Here is an 11,513-nt window from a genome sequence, read left to right on the forward strand (position 1 = left end):
TTATAAGTTACAAATTTAAAAATCACTCACTCTATATAGACTAACAAAATATTTACCAGTTTTAGGAAGGAGTACTAAAAGAGTACATTATTGAAATGTAAACCCAATCTCCAGATGTATGTAAGAAAGGAGCCATGCTGTTAATTTTCTTCTGATGACTGAAGCTGTTACATCAAGCATACATCTCAAGAATTTCTTTAAAAGCTTTTAGCCCTGCCACAGGCATGTCAGGGGAACTGCAGACCAGGCCCTATATAATGCTTCTGGCCCCAGCCTATATGCTGTGATACAGACATTGATGCAAGGATACAGGTGAAGCCTGCTTGGACTTTCACTTTTCAAGAGAATATCACCTATGACCACATAGCATTTAGGGAGGACATGGGAGCAGGAAGACAACATTCACAATTAGGCCTGAGAGAATGCCCAATTCCCACATCAATTAAGACATCATCCTTCAAGAGGACATTTTTCTAAGTCTGGGTACCTAAGTACTAGGTAACGCCAAACTAACATCTTCATGACGTGCAGATTTGGGGGGCAGCCTGTTTGCAAAGCGTGTTTCCAGTAGTTTAGCAGAGTCTGGTCTCTCCTGCCACAAAGAATCTGACTGTCGTTTGTTCCTGATTCCCAGAGAAATGGCACATGTGGAAGCAGGCCATAGAAAAAGTACTGTGCCTCCAAGTGTGCAGGACACCCAGCCCCCACTTAAATAAAATATACTTCTGTGGCCCTCACATCAGACAGTCCCGTATGCTGGCCTCTGCAGATCTTTAGGCCTGCTCTGGGTGCAGCACCTGAGGTTTGGCAGGCCTCCTGTTTGGTTATAATGCTCATGTTCCCATTTATTCAGCTATGTTTAGTTCAAAACATTTGTCTGTTAACTTGATGAATTGGGACATCATGAGTGTTGAACTGGATTTTATTAACCTGAGCTCCATCAAAGCAGTGGCCATAAATGGGAAGCTCCTTGGGCAAAAATCTGTGTCCTTCACAGTGTTTTGTTTTTTTAACCTTTAACTGAAGTATACATTACAAAAAAATAAACATTGTAATGGTACAGCTCAATTAATTTTCACAAACACCTGATCCAGAAATCCCAGCACTCCCAGACCCCTCAGAATCACTCTCTCTTCAGAGGAGGCCGCTGTCTGACTTCAAAAACCATAGCTTTCTGAACTTTATATATACAGTGCATTCTCTTCTGAGTCTGGCTTTCTTCATTCAACGTTATGTTTTAGAGATCCATCCAGGTCATTGTGGTTAACAATAGTTTGTTCATTCTCATTATAAGCATACCTTCTTATATTGCGCTTCACTTTATTGCATTTCACAGATACTGTGTTTTTTTACAAACTGAAGGTTTGTGGCAACCCTGTGTCAAGCAAATCTATTGGTGCCATTTTTCCAACAGCATTTGCTCACTTCATGTCTCTGTGTCACATTTTGGTAATTTGCAATATTTCAAACTTTTCCTTTGTTATTATATTTGTTATGGTGATCTATGATCAGTGGTCTTTACAACTTGCAGAAGGCTCAGACGATGGTTAGCATTTTTTAGCGATAAAATCTTTTTAATTAAGTTTTGTTCTTTTTTTTTAAGACAGAATGATATTACACACTTAATAGATCACAGTATAGTGCACTGGGAAACCCATAAGTTCGTGTAACTTTATTGAAATATTTACTTTATCACAGTGGTCTGGAACAAAACCTGCAATATCTCCAAGGTATACCTATATTATATGACATTCTTCTGTATGAATATGCCAGAAATTATATATTTTATATGTATATACATATATATATATATATTCATTCAGCTGGGTTAATTTCCATTTGGAGTGTAGCTATGAACTTTTAAGCATTCCTTGATCTGTCATTTGAGGCTCATGTGTATGTGTTTTTGTCAGGTAGAATTGCTCTATATTTAAAAATGTGGGGCTTCCCTTGTGGCACAGTGGTTAAGAATATGCCTGCCAATGCAGGGGACACGGGTTCGAGCCCTGGTCTGGGAAGATCCCACATGCTGTGGAGCAACTGAGCCCATGCACCACAACTACTGAGCCTGTGCTCTAGAGCCCATGAGCCACAACTACTGAGCCCGCGTGCTGCAACTACTAAAGCCCACGCACCTAGAGCCTGTGCTCTGCAACAAGAGAAGGCACCTCAATGAGAAGACCGTGCACCGCAACGAAGGGTAGCCCCCGCTTGCTGCAACTAGAGAAAGCCCACACGCAGCAATGAAGACCCAACGCAGCCAAATAAATAAATAAATAAAATAAATATTAAAAAAAAAATTATGAAGTTTCAACTTCTCTTGATAAGTAAAGCCTTGCCACTGGGTGGCTCCTGTTTTTGCATGGCAACACTTGGCTGGGGCTGAGTGGCAGCTCCTCCTCTCAGTGAGATGTGTGCCTCCCACTCTCTACCTTTGCCTGTGCTCACACAGTGTTCCTCTCCCATGTCACTCTCCCAGCCTCTCCTCACCTCTCCTCTCAGTCATGGCATCTGCCCCGCCACCATCCGTCTAGGCAGGGTTCTGCCACCTTGTCTAGAGAGCTGGGAGGCACTTCCTGTGAGATTGTTTTTCTAAAGATGTGTTGCAGCCTCTCTCCTCTCCTCACTTGTGAGCCCTGAGCTTATCTTCCTCCAGCATGTTGCTGTGATCTTTAATCAGAAGGCTTAGGGAAAGAAATGGGCCCTGGAGTATAATGCCAAGATGCAGGTGGTCTTTTTGGCTTATTCACCCTATTCTGCTGACATTGTGACTAGAGGTACAGCCCAGGGCCCAAAACCCCTCCCACAGTCTTGGAGCTGCAGGTGGGAAGCTTTACCTCACAACTGCAGAGATAGCCCAGCGTGCACAAACACACCATTTGGATATAAACAGGAGTTTTTTCTCCACACTTTTGCAGGTTGTCATTCCAGATACATCAGTGTACCTCCTCTTCCCTAGAGTATTGTGAGGAAAAAAATCTTCCTTTTTTGGTTCCTATAAGGGTCCTATGAAGGGGACCTAATTCTTTTCTACATGTTTGTTTTTTATTTGTTTGGGTTTTGCCTCATTGGGCCTTGGTCTAAATACTGGAGCATTAGTGTTACTATATCAAACAGTGTCTTTGGGAATCATGAATAATCTGCACATTATTATGTTTTAAACAAGATAAGTTTCAAAATTAGAAAAGTAATATTTGCTCTACTGACATTTTATGAACAGAAACATTGATTGCATAGAAGGAACATCAACACAAATTTCTTGCATGGCCCAATATATTCCAATCATGATGAAAATAAAAATAAATTGCTTAAGCCAAGCTTGCATATAATTTTTAAGACCCTTTCCTGACCTGCTAATGTAGAAATGGAGAACAATGGTCAAAGCCCAAACAAATGAGAACTGGAAAGGACCTTAGAAATCATCTCATGCAAATTAAAACTCCAATGGGTGAGGAGTAGGGGTGACTGTGGTCACATGAGACACCTTCCCAAGCTCAAGTATCACTAGGACGATTGAGTTTTATGATGTTTGTCAGCTGGTATCTGGTGCTTCCTCCCCTGTTTACCTTAACCTTCTGAGTACATTGGAATGGATTGTGTAATAGTCTCTCATAGTAGAAATTACAAGGAAAATTTTGTCCATCCGTTTATTCAAAGAACGGTGTTAAGTGCCATGAAGAAAAGCAAAATGGGATGGGGGATTGTCAGGGAAACCCTGAGGGAATGAGGAGATGTGCCTTCCAAATACCTAGTTTAAGAATGTTCTAGACCATCAAATCCCAGGATGTAAATAATGTATGCTCTTTATGCATAACAGAGGTTGTATATAGTAGGCATTCACAAAGACTTCTGAAAGAAGTGAATTCATGGGTTTGATATGATTTTATGGGTTGTTTTGAATGTTCAAGCATCCTTCATGGTGGACTAGGCTCTGTGATTTATAATGAGAATTGACTTTAGACAGTAGATCATGACCCATGGGCAGTATTCAGCCCACAGATATGGTTTGTTTGGAGCATATGGTATTTTTAAAAACCAGGAAATTTTATATCAAAGTCTAAATTTACCATATCTTAAAAACTCAGTTTGACAAAGCCGGCCCTGAATTCCTGTGCAGTTCTAGCAATTGGCTGAGCTCATGGCAGCAGCCTTCTTCAGATGGGCTTCTGGTCCCTGGTTCTCAGCTCCCATTCTTCTATACCCTGTGCTGGTAAGGACTTGCTTCTGCAACTTGCAGGCTGAGCGCCTGTCATCATCCTGTTGGATGTTTTGCTCTGAAGATGAATTAATGCCATAAATTGTCATTTAAAATGAATTGAGTTGAATTTATAAAAATGTAGGTATCAAATATTTTTAAGTAATGCCTCAAAGGTCAGTTTGCTTTCAGGAATGGGTGCAAGTAATGGTTTTGTTTTAAATAAATTTCCAGGCTCTTTCAACTGAGAAGACCTAAAAGCAGTGAGCGCATCTAACTTCCAGATCTGTGTTTCTAAGGGCCGTTTTTCATTAGAAGGAGCAAGGCCCCTGAGAAAAATGTCAAGTAATAGATCAGGGCCAGGGAATCTGTAAAGTGTGCCTGAAACATTTCATCATACCAGCAGGCACAAAAGCACTCAGAGATTACTGCAGACTGTGAACAGAACATAGAAGCTAGGTGAAGGCACAGTTTGAATACCTCAAATAAGAATGGCAATGGATTATAACACATCAAATGCAAAATCCTTTTTATAACAGAGGGAAGAGGGTCAAAAGGGTCATAGCTTTTTCTGTAGAGGAATGCCAACTAATGAATACAGAAGGAATCACAGAGTTAGAAAATCACCACTGTGAAACCTCCAACATAGTCACTGATTTAGGCAAAGATGGGAGCTAAAACCACTAAGTGAAAGGTTATTGGATGGCAAGATATTCACACAGACCTAAAATCTTACCTTGCAGGATATTTCTTTATTACAAGGAGATGAAGACACTACCTTAACCAATGTCTCAGCATCACCAATAACACGCCAGCCTGACATTTTGTGCCTCCTGATATGATACAAAAGGAAGTACATGACATCACCTATGTGGGATTCTTGGCAAAAACGTTTCACCTAAATCTAATCGTAAGGAAACAATCAGACAAATACATATTAGGGGACATTCTACATGATAGCTGGCTTGGACCCTTCAAAAAGTGAAGGGGTGAAACACAGGCAGAGAATTGCTACTCTAGATTATAGGAGACTAAAGGCAAGTGAACTCTGATTAGATCTTGAGCCACATATACACACACAACACGCACAGCAATTTAGGACATTGTTGGGACAGTTGGGAAAATCTGAATATGGACTGTATGTTGAAACTGAATTGATGTTAAATTTCTGGGGGTTGATAATGTGAGAGAATGTGATCATTGTCTCATGGTTATGTAAGAAAATGTCCTTGTTCTTAGGAGACTTATACTGAAGTACTAGGGTGACATGATATCTGCAACTTACATTCAGATGGTCCAGCCCCTGTACCCCACAAATACATATATATGTATAGACAGGGATATGGAAAGAGTGAAAAAGATAAAATGAAGGTGACAAAATATTAATTGGTGAATGTAGGTGAAGAATATGTAGATGTTCACTGTATTCTTTCAACTTTTCTATGACCATAAAAATATTGCTAAATAAATGCTAAATAGTTGTGGGAAATAAGGCAATTTGCCTTAAATTAATTTTAACTCTTTGATTTATCTTTAACTCTAGTGAAATATTTACATGTAAAATTTATTTTAAGTTAATTAAGGTGTTACTCTACATACAGATTCTTAGCTATTGTACAAGAATCCCTAGAGGATTTAGGATGGGTTTTATGAGCCTTTTGATACATGCAGAGTGTTTGTATATGTGTATTTTTCTGCATAGAAGGTCCATCATAGTTTCTATCATATCCTCAAAGGGAGGGGTCCATCCTTCAAATAGTTAAGAACTACTGACCTAGAGTAGATTTACAATTTATAATGCATTCTTTATTCTGAGTATCACATACTAGTTAGCATTTCAGACAGTTCATGTATAAATTTGGTAATTGTGAATGTAATTCTCAACTTATGTAAAGCAAATGAACCTTCAGCAGATTCCAATTTATAAAAAGATTTGCTTGTATCAGCTGATAGTTCAATGTAAGTTTATTTGACCACAGAGATTCTGTTACTTAGAAACACACCATGACATTCTAATAACATGATGTATTCCTTTTCTTTTCCAAACTAATATGCGTTTAGAGCAATCACATGTTATTTTTAATGCAGTCTGCTTTCCCTTGCGTGGATTCACATTCTTCACATTTTGTGCAAAGGGAAAAATATGCTAGACTGTAAGTTTTTTAATCCATTTTCATGTAGAAAGGGAAACATAATGTCAAAGAAGAAACAGTCATGCCTTTATTTTTTAGTTGTGTAATCACTAAGCTCTATTAATCTAGTTAGAAACATTCACCTCTTTGCACATAACAGTGTGTGACAGACGAAATTCCAACATGACTTATAGTTTCAACTGTTCCTGTACAGCATGTTGAAGCAACGACATGTGAGTAATATGTTAGAATATGCCAAAGTGTTGTTTAAGACATATAGGATGAAATGTATACGAACACATATCTATACTGTTTACAGTAGATTTTAGTTGCTCTGAAAATCTTTCACAAATGCCTCTGGGTCTGTTGGAGTAGGTTTAATCAGAGCTGATGTTTACAAGGATAGTAAATACTTAAACTCCCCAGGAGAACCATCTGCCCAGAGCATGCTGCACCTGGCCAAGGCTTACATGCAGACTCTTACTGTATCCCTGTAGACCCACTTGTGGGTTATCTCTGAGGTAGGAATCCATCTGTAGGACAGGTTTACTGATCACATATTCTTCTAGTTTGGCTATTTTAAATACAGTTTTTCTCCCTTTTTGGTGTTATATTATTACAGTGAATCACACTTATAAGTCAGAATTACTTTTGTTTCCTATAATCAGGATTTTTTTTTAATCTGCTTCTAAACTATTGCCACATCTATGACAATAAGTAGTTTAGATTCTATGAGTCCTGGTTTTACTCTGTGTTTAGAGAGTCCTTGCTCAAGTAAGGCTCGAGCCCTTGCTTAGCCCTTGTTCTAAGCTGGTTTCATTCTGTTCTGTCTGATGGATATGAGCATGCAGTGACACAGCACAAAGACCACCAAGCTCAAGAGAGACGCTGACATGGCTGCAGAGTCCCACTTGAGTGCAGCCGTCTACAGAGAGCATTTGCTGACTCCTGCCCTACTGTAATAGGCCCACTCCTTTTTCCACTGTATATCACAATCTAAGGAATCAATCTCCTTTAATAATTAATATCTACCGTATTATGAGACTTGGCAGCCTTGAGCAAGTCACTGAACCTTCCTACCTGCTGGTTTCCTAATGCCTATCCATGAAGGAATGGACACTCATCTGACGTCCACCCTGTGCTCAGTACTGTCATGGACATCACCTTATTTAACCTTCCCAGCAGCCTTGGTAGGCAGATGTTCTCCTCAGTTTCATGGGCAAGGAAACTGGAAATCAGAGTCTAAGTAACTTGACCAAGCCCACAGCTAATAAGGATTCCAGTTCAGACCCAAGATACTCGTTCTTGTTTTTTCATTTCAAGAGATGGACCTCATGTTTCACAGACTTCTAGGGTTTAAGGGCCCCTGGAGTCATCTGGTATATGTTAGAGCTGGCCAGAAACTTCTATTTTCATAAGTACTTTTAATATTTTTGAATTTCAAGTTGACTGAGAGTCTGAATTCAACTATGGACAGATGAATAATTCAGTTATCACCAATTTGTAAGTACTTCTCCTATGAGGAAACTTTCTGTTTTCTAAATAAGGGAAAGAGATGGAATAGATATCATAGAGGGTTTTACCCAGCCCTTTGAGGTTTCACTTAAACAGCAGAACATGAGTATTTCATTCTTTTATGTCAGCATCTATGAACCTAGTAATTCATGTTGTTTAAATGATGGCTTTGGAAAACATCGTCAAAGTTGCTGTTATGGAGAACAATCAGTTGATTACTAAGTATTACCAGTTGTCAAAGCATGACTTAATTTTTTATAAAATATACTCTGTGCCTTCTAATGTCCATGTCAGGAAATATTAATAAGAAATTATTCCTTATTAATTTTATGACCCTATATAAATCTTTATTGCTTTTCCTTTAAAAATCCTTAAATTTTGCAGATTTCTTTTTGTCTTGTTTAGGAGTAGTATTAATATCAACTTTGGACAACTCATGAGCTGATCGTTTAGACTGAGGAATCAACAGTCATTTTAGTACCTACTTTGTACACAGAATGCAGGGATCCAAGAAATGAATTGTCTCTCTTCTAAATTTTACAATCTTTTGGGGAAAACAAGATACACCTCCTACCCATCTACCGTACAACACCCCACATGCAAAGAAATAATCAATGCAGACCTAACTCATAATACCAGATCTGTCTTTCACGAGGTTGGTGGAACAGATGCCAAGTGCCGAAGGGAGGGGTCACTTCCCAGGGAGCTGGGCTTCTAGGCACAGCTTGTCTTTTGCCTTGGAAGCTCCTTGAGGTCAGATCATATGGCTCAAGTCAGATAGAGACTTATGGTGTACTTGCTCCACTTGAAATTGGAAGTCGGTGCTCATTAGGGTTCCGCTCCTCTGCCCTTCTCTTCACCTGCCCCTCAATGTGTATCCTTTCCTTTGGATTCTACTCCAGCTGAGTGCATTCCCATCCTCCTGCCTGAATTCCATGGTGACCACCCCCCTCAACTTCAGCATATTCTCACCCAAACTGTCCCTTTCTCACAGCTTCTCAGCAGTATCAATGAGACTCAGAACAGTTCTCCTTTTTGTCTCCTTTTCTCTTCTTTGTGTGTGTCCCTTACAGGGTAGATTGCTATCCACTATTCTTCTCTTTTCTTTTCTTTATTCTCTTTCTTTCTTTTTACATTCAATCAGTTCATTTTATTTTTAATATATTCTCAGTTATTCATGGCTCATAATGTCCTTCTGAGATTGAGCCCCTCAGAAGACCACAGGTGGTCACTAATTATGGCAAACTTGCCCTCAGACTTAATCTCCACGATGAGAATGTAGATATTTTTTTCTTTCTTTCAAACTCTCTGTCATACCTATTCCTGTTCCTGCTTGTTCTTCCTGTCACCTGTGCTGTGTGGGTCCCACTTATTCTGTTTCTAGATTATTACAGTGGTGGCTCTTTTTCCTTCCTGAAGCCATTGCTTTCATGACATACTCCTCCCTTCAGAGGTTTTTGGTGGTGCACTACATTTCTCATCACAGTAAGTCTGGTCTCTTCTTACTGGCCTTCCAAGCCATCCCAAGCCTCTTATTTCCTGTATAATCTTTCCTCCACTGGTGAACCTCAACTATGCTTGGCTCATGCCTCTTTTAGTCAGTCATTCCTTCCCCCTCAACTGATTCAAATCCTATTTCAAGGCCCAGCTCAAGCCTGTTGATCTTTTCTTCTCCAAACTCAGTGCTAGTTATTTCCCGTATCATATATACCACAGGCTTTCTTTATTACTCCTGATCTAAATTTGTCAATTCAGAGAAGCCATTTTTGCCTATAGCACACAGCATTATGCTTAACATAATGTGTGGCACCAGTAAAAATTTGGGATTTTATCCTTTAGCTATATACCCATCATCTGTGGCTTAAGTTTCCACATACTTACCAAATCTCAAATTATCTTGAAACAAGCATTATAATTTATTAACACTTCCCAATGAATTTAAAGGTTTATACTACATAGTTTGAACAGTTATTGGAATAATCACATTCTTATGTGTGAATGGGGTATCATCCTCACTGCTCTTAGTGGTGTCCATGCAGACCAGGGGCAGATTTCAACTAGTGTAGTGGGTGGTGTTTTCCATGTTAATAAAAGCAGTCATCCCTAAGAGTAGTTAACTTTAACCTCACAAGCCTGACTCCTAAGGGATGTGTGTAGAGTCATTTGACAATAGAAGCCCAAGGAGAGATTGTTGTATCTTCTTGCTCCTGTTGGCAGCGCCTGCCAAACCAGGTGCCCTGCACCCTCAGATTTAGAGGTGTGCCATACGCACTCTCAGGTGTCCAGACTTTCCACTTTGGGGACTTCATTCAGAAGATGCATGTTAAGTCCAGACTCAGCCACCTACTCCCTGTCATTCCCAAGTGCCACACACTCACCCTCAGGATGCTGGGGTCATCCTGACCTGCCTGGTCCATAGGGAGTGACACAGTCTGACAGAGACGAGGATGTGAGCCCAGTCTGTGCACGCTACAGCACTGTGCCATGTTGTGCCTGTCCTACAGAACACGTACTCATGCTGACTGCCTTTCAGGGTGTTTCAGGTTGGAGGTCAGTAGTCTTTGGTTGTGGCAGAAGTGCTCAGGGCTGAGCCCACCCTAGGAGCTCCAAAGGAACAGACACATCTACTAAACTTCCTTGCCCTGGCATACTCAGAGGTTGGCTGTGTCCAGGCAGCTGTAATCTGCATACCCGAGAAGCGTTTCTTCAGACCAGAGCTCTCCAGCGAAGTTCTCTGAAAGTGTGGGAGGAGCTGATCAGAGGATAAGGACCAGGGACTTTGGCTGAATGTTCCTTATGATTCGTAAAACTTGATGTGTGATTTATATAGTACCTTGTCTACTGGTTTCAAGAAATAAGGGTGGTTAGGGAGGCAGGCAGGAGCAGTGGCAGCTGACCCTTTCTGATGGTAGCAAAGCTGTTTTGTCTGAAGAGAGTCTGTGTACTTCCTCTTCAGGGACACTTCCACCCCAGGGCACCATGAACTCCTAATGAGCCATGCTTGAAAACCACTGATGTGTTCATCAATGCATTTATATTCACACAGCATGCTATTTTATAATTGAATCAAGTGATCTCAGAAAAGTAAAATGACTGCATAATTATTGGAGACCAAGATGGGCACCCAGGTGTCCTGATTCCTGGTGTAATTATTTCCTTATGATTCTAGGCTATATGTTTTTTTAACCACATCTTATCCTTGGTGCTTTTTGAAATATTTTAATCTACAATAAGCCAAATCTCAAAATTGAAAAGTTAGTTAGTACTTCTCGTACTTATGTGCAAAGATGACACACCATTAATATTTTCAGACCATAGCTGGGCCAGGATTTCCTTAGTGTACATATGTATTAGTAATTACAGCATATTTCTGAAGCCAAACAGAACACCTCTTTATTTTAAACATTATATATCATGAAGAATGTTTGCTATATGGACATTTATCACTTTTTAAAAAATGGAATTAAAGCTTCTATCCAGAGCATGATGAAGTTTCAAAGCAAACAAGTTCAATGCTAGACATATTTTATATTTTAAATTATAAAATCAGAAATAAAAGCATCTTCCAACTTAAAAACAAAGCTTTCATCAGTCATTCTGATTTTTAGCCTTTCTAGAGATTCCGCTCCCAACAGGGTGTCCCTGAGTGCACGATAGGGTCTCAGTGTGTT

General features: G+C 39.8%; 1 protein-coding gene across 2 annotated transcripts in view; it reads left to right on the top strand.

The window, feature by feature from the left end:
* Nucleotides 1-11,513, top strand: part of CENPP (centromere protein P) — a 238,686-nt gene that overhangs the window by 143,437 nt on the left and 83,736 nt on the right. The window lies entirely within an intron of this gene.

This window comes from Eubalaena glacialis, chromosome 9 (assembly GCF_028564815.1).
Source record: "Eubalaena glacialis isolate mEubGla1 chromosome 9, mEubGla1.1.hap2.+ XY, whole genome shotgun sequence".
NCBI lineage: Eukaryota > Metazoa > Chordata > Mammalia > Artiodactyla > Balaenidae > Eubalaena > Eubalaena glacialis.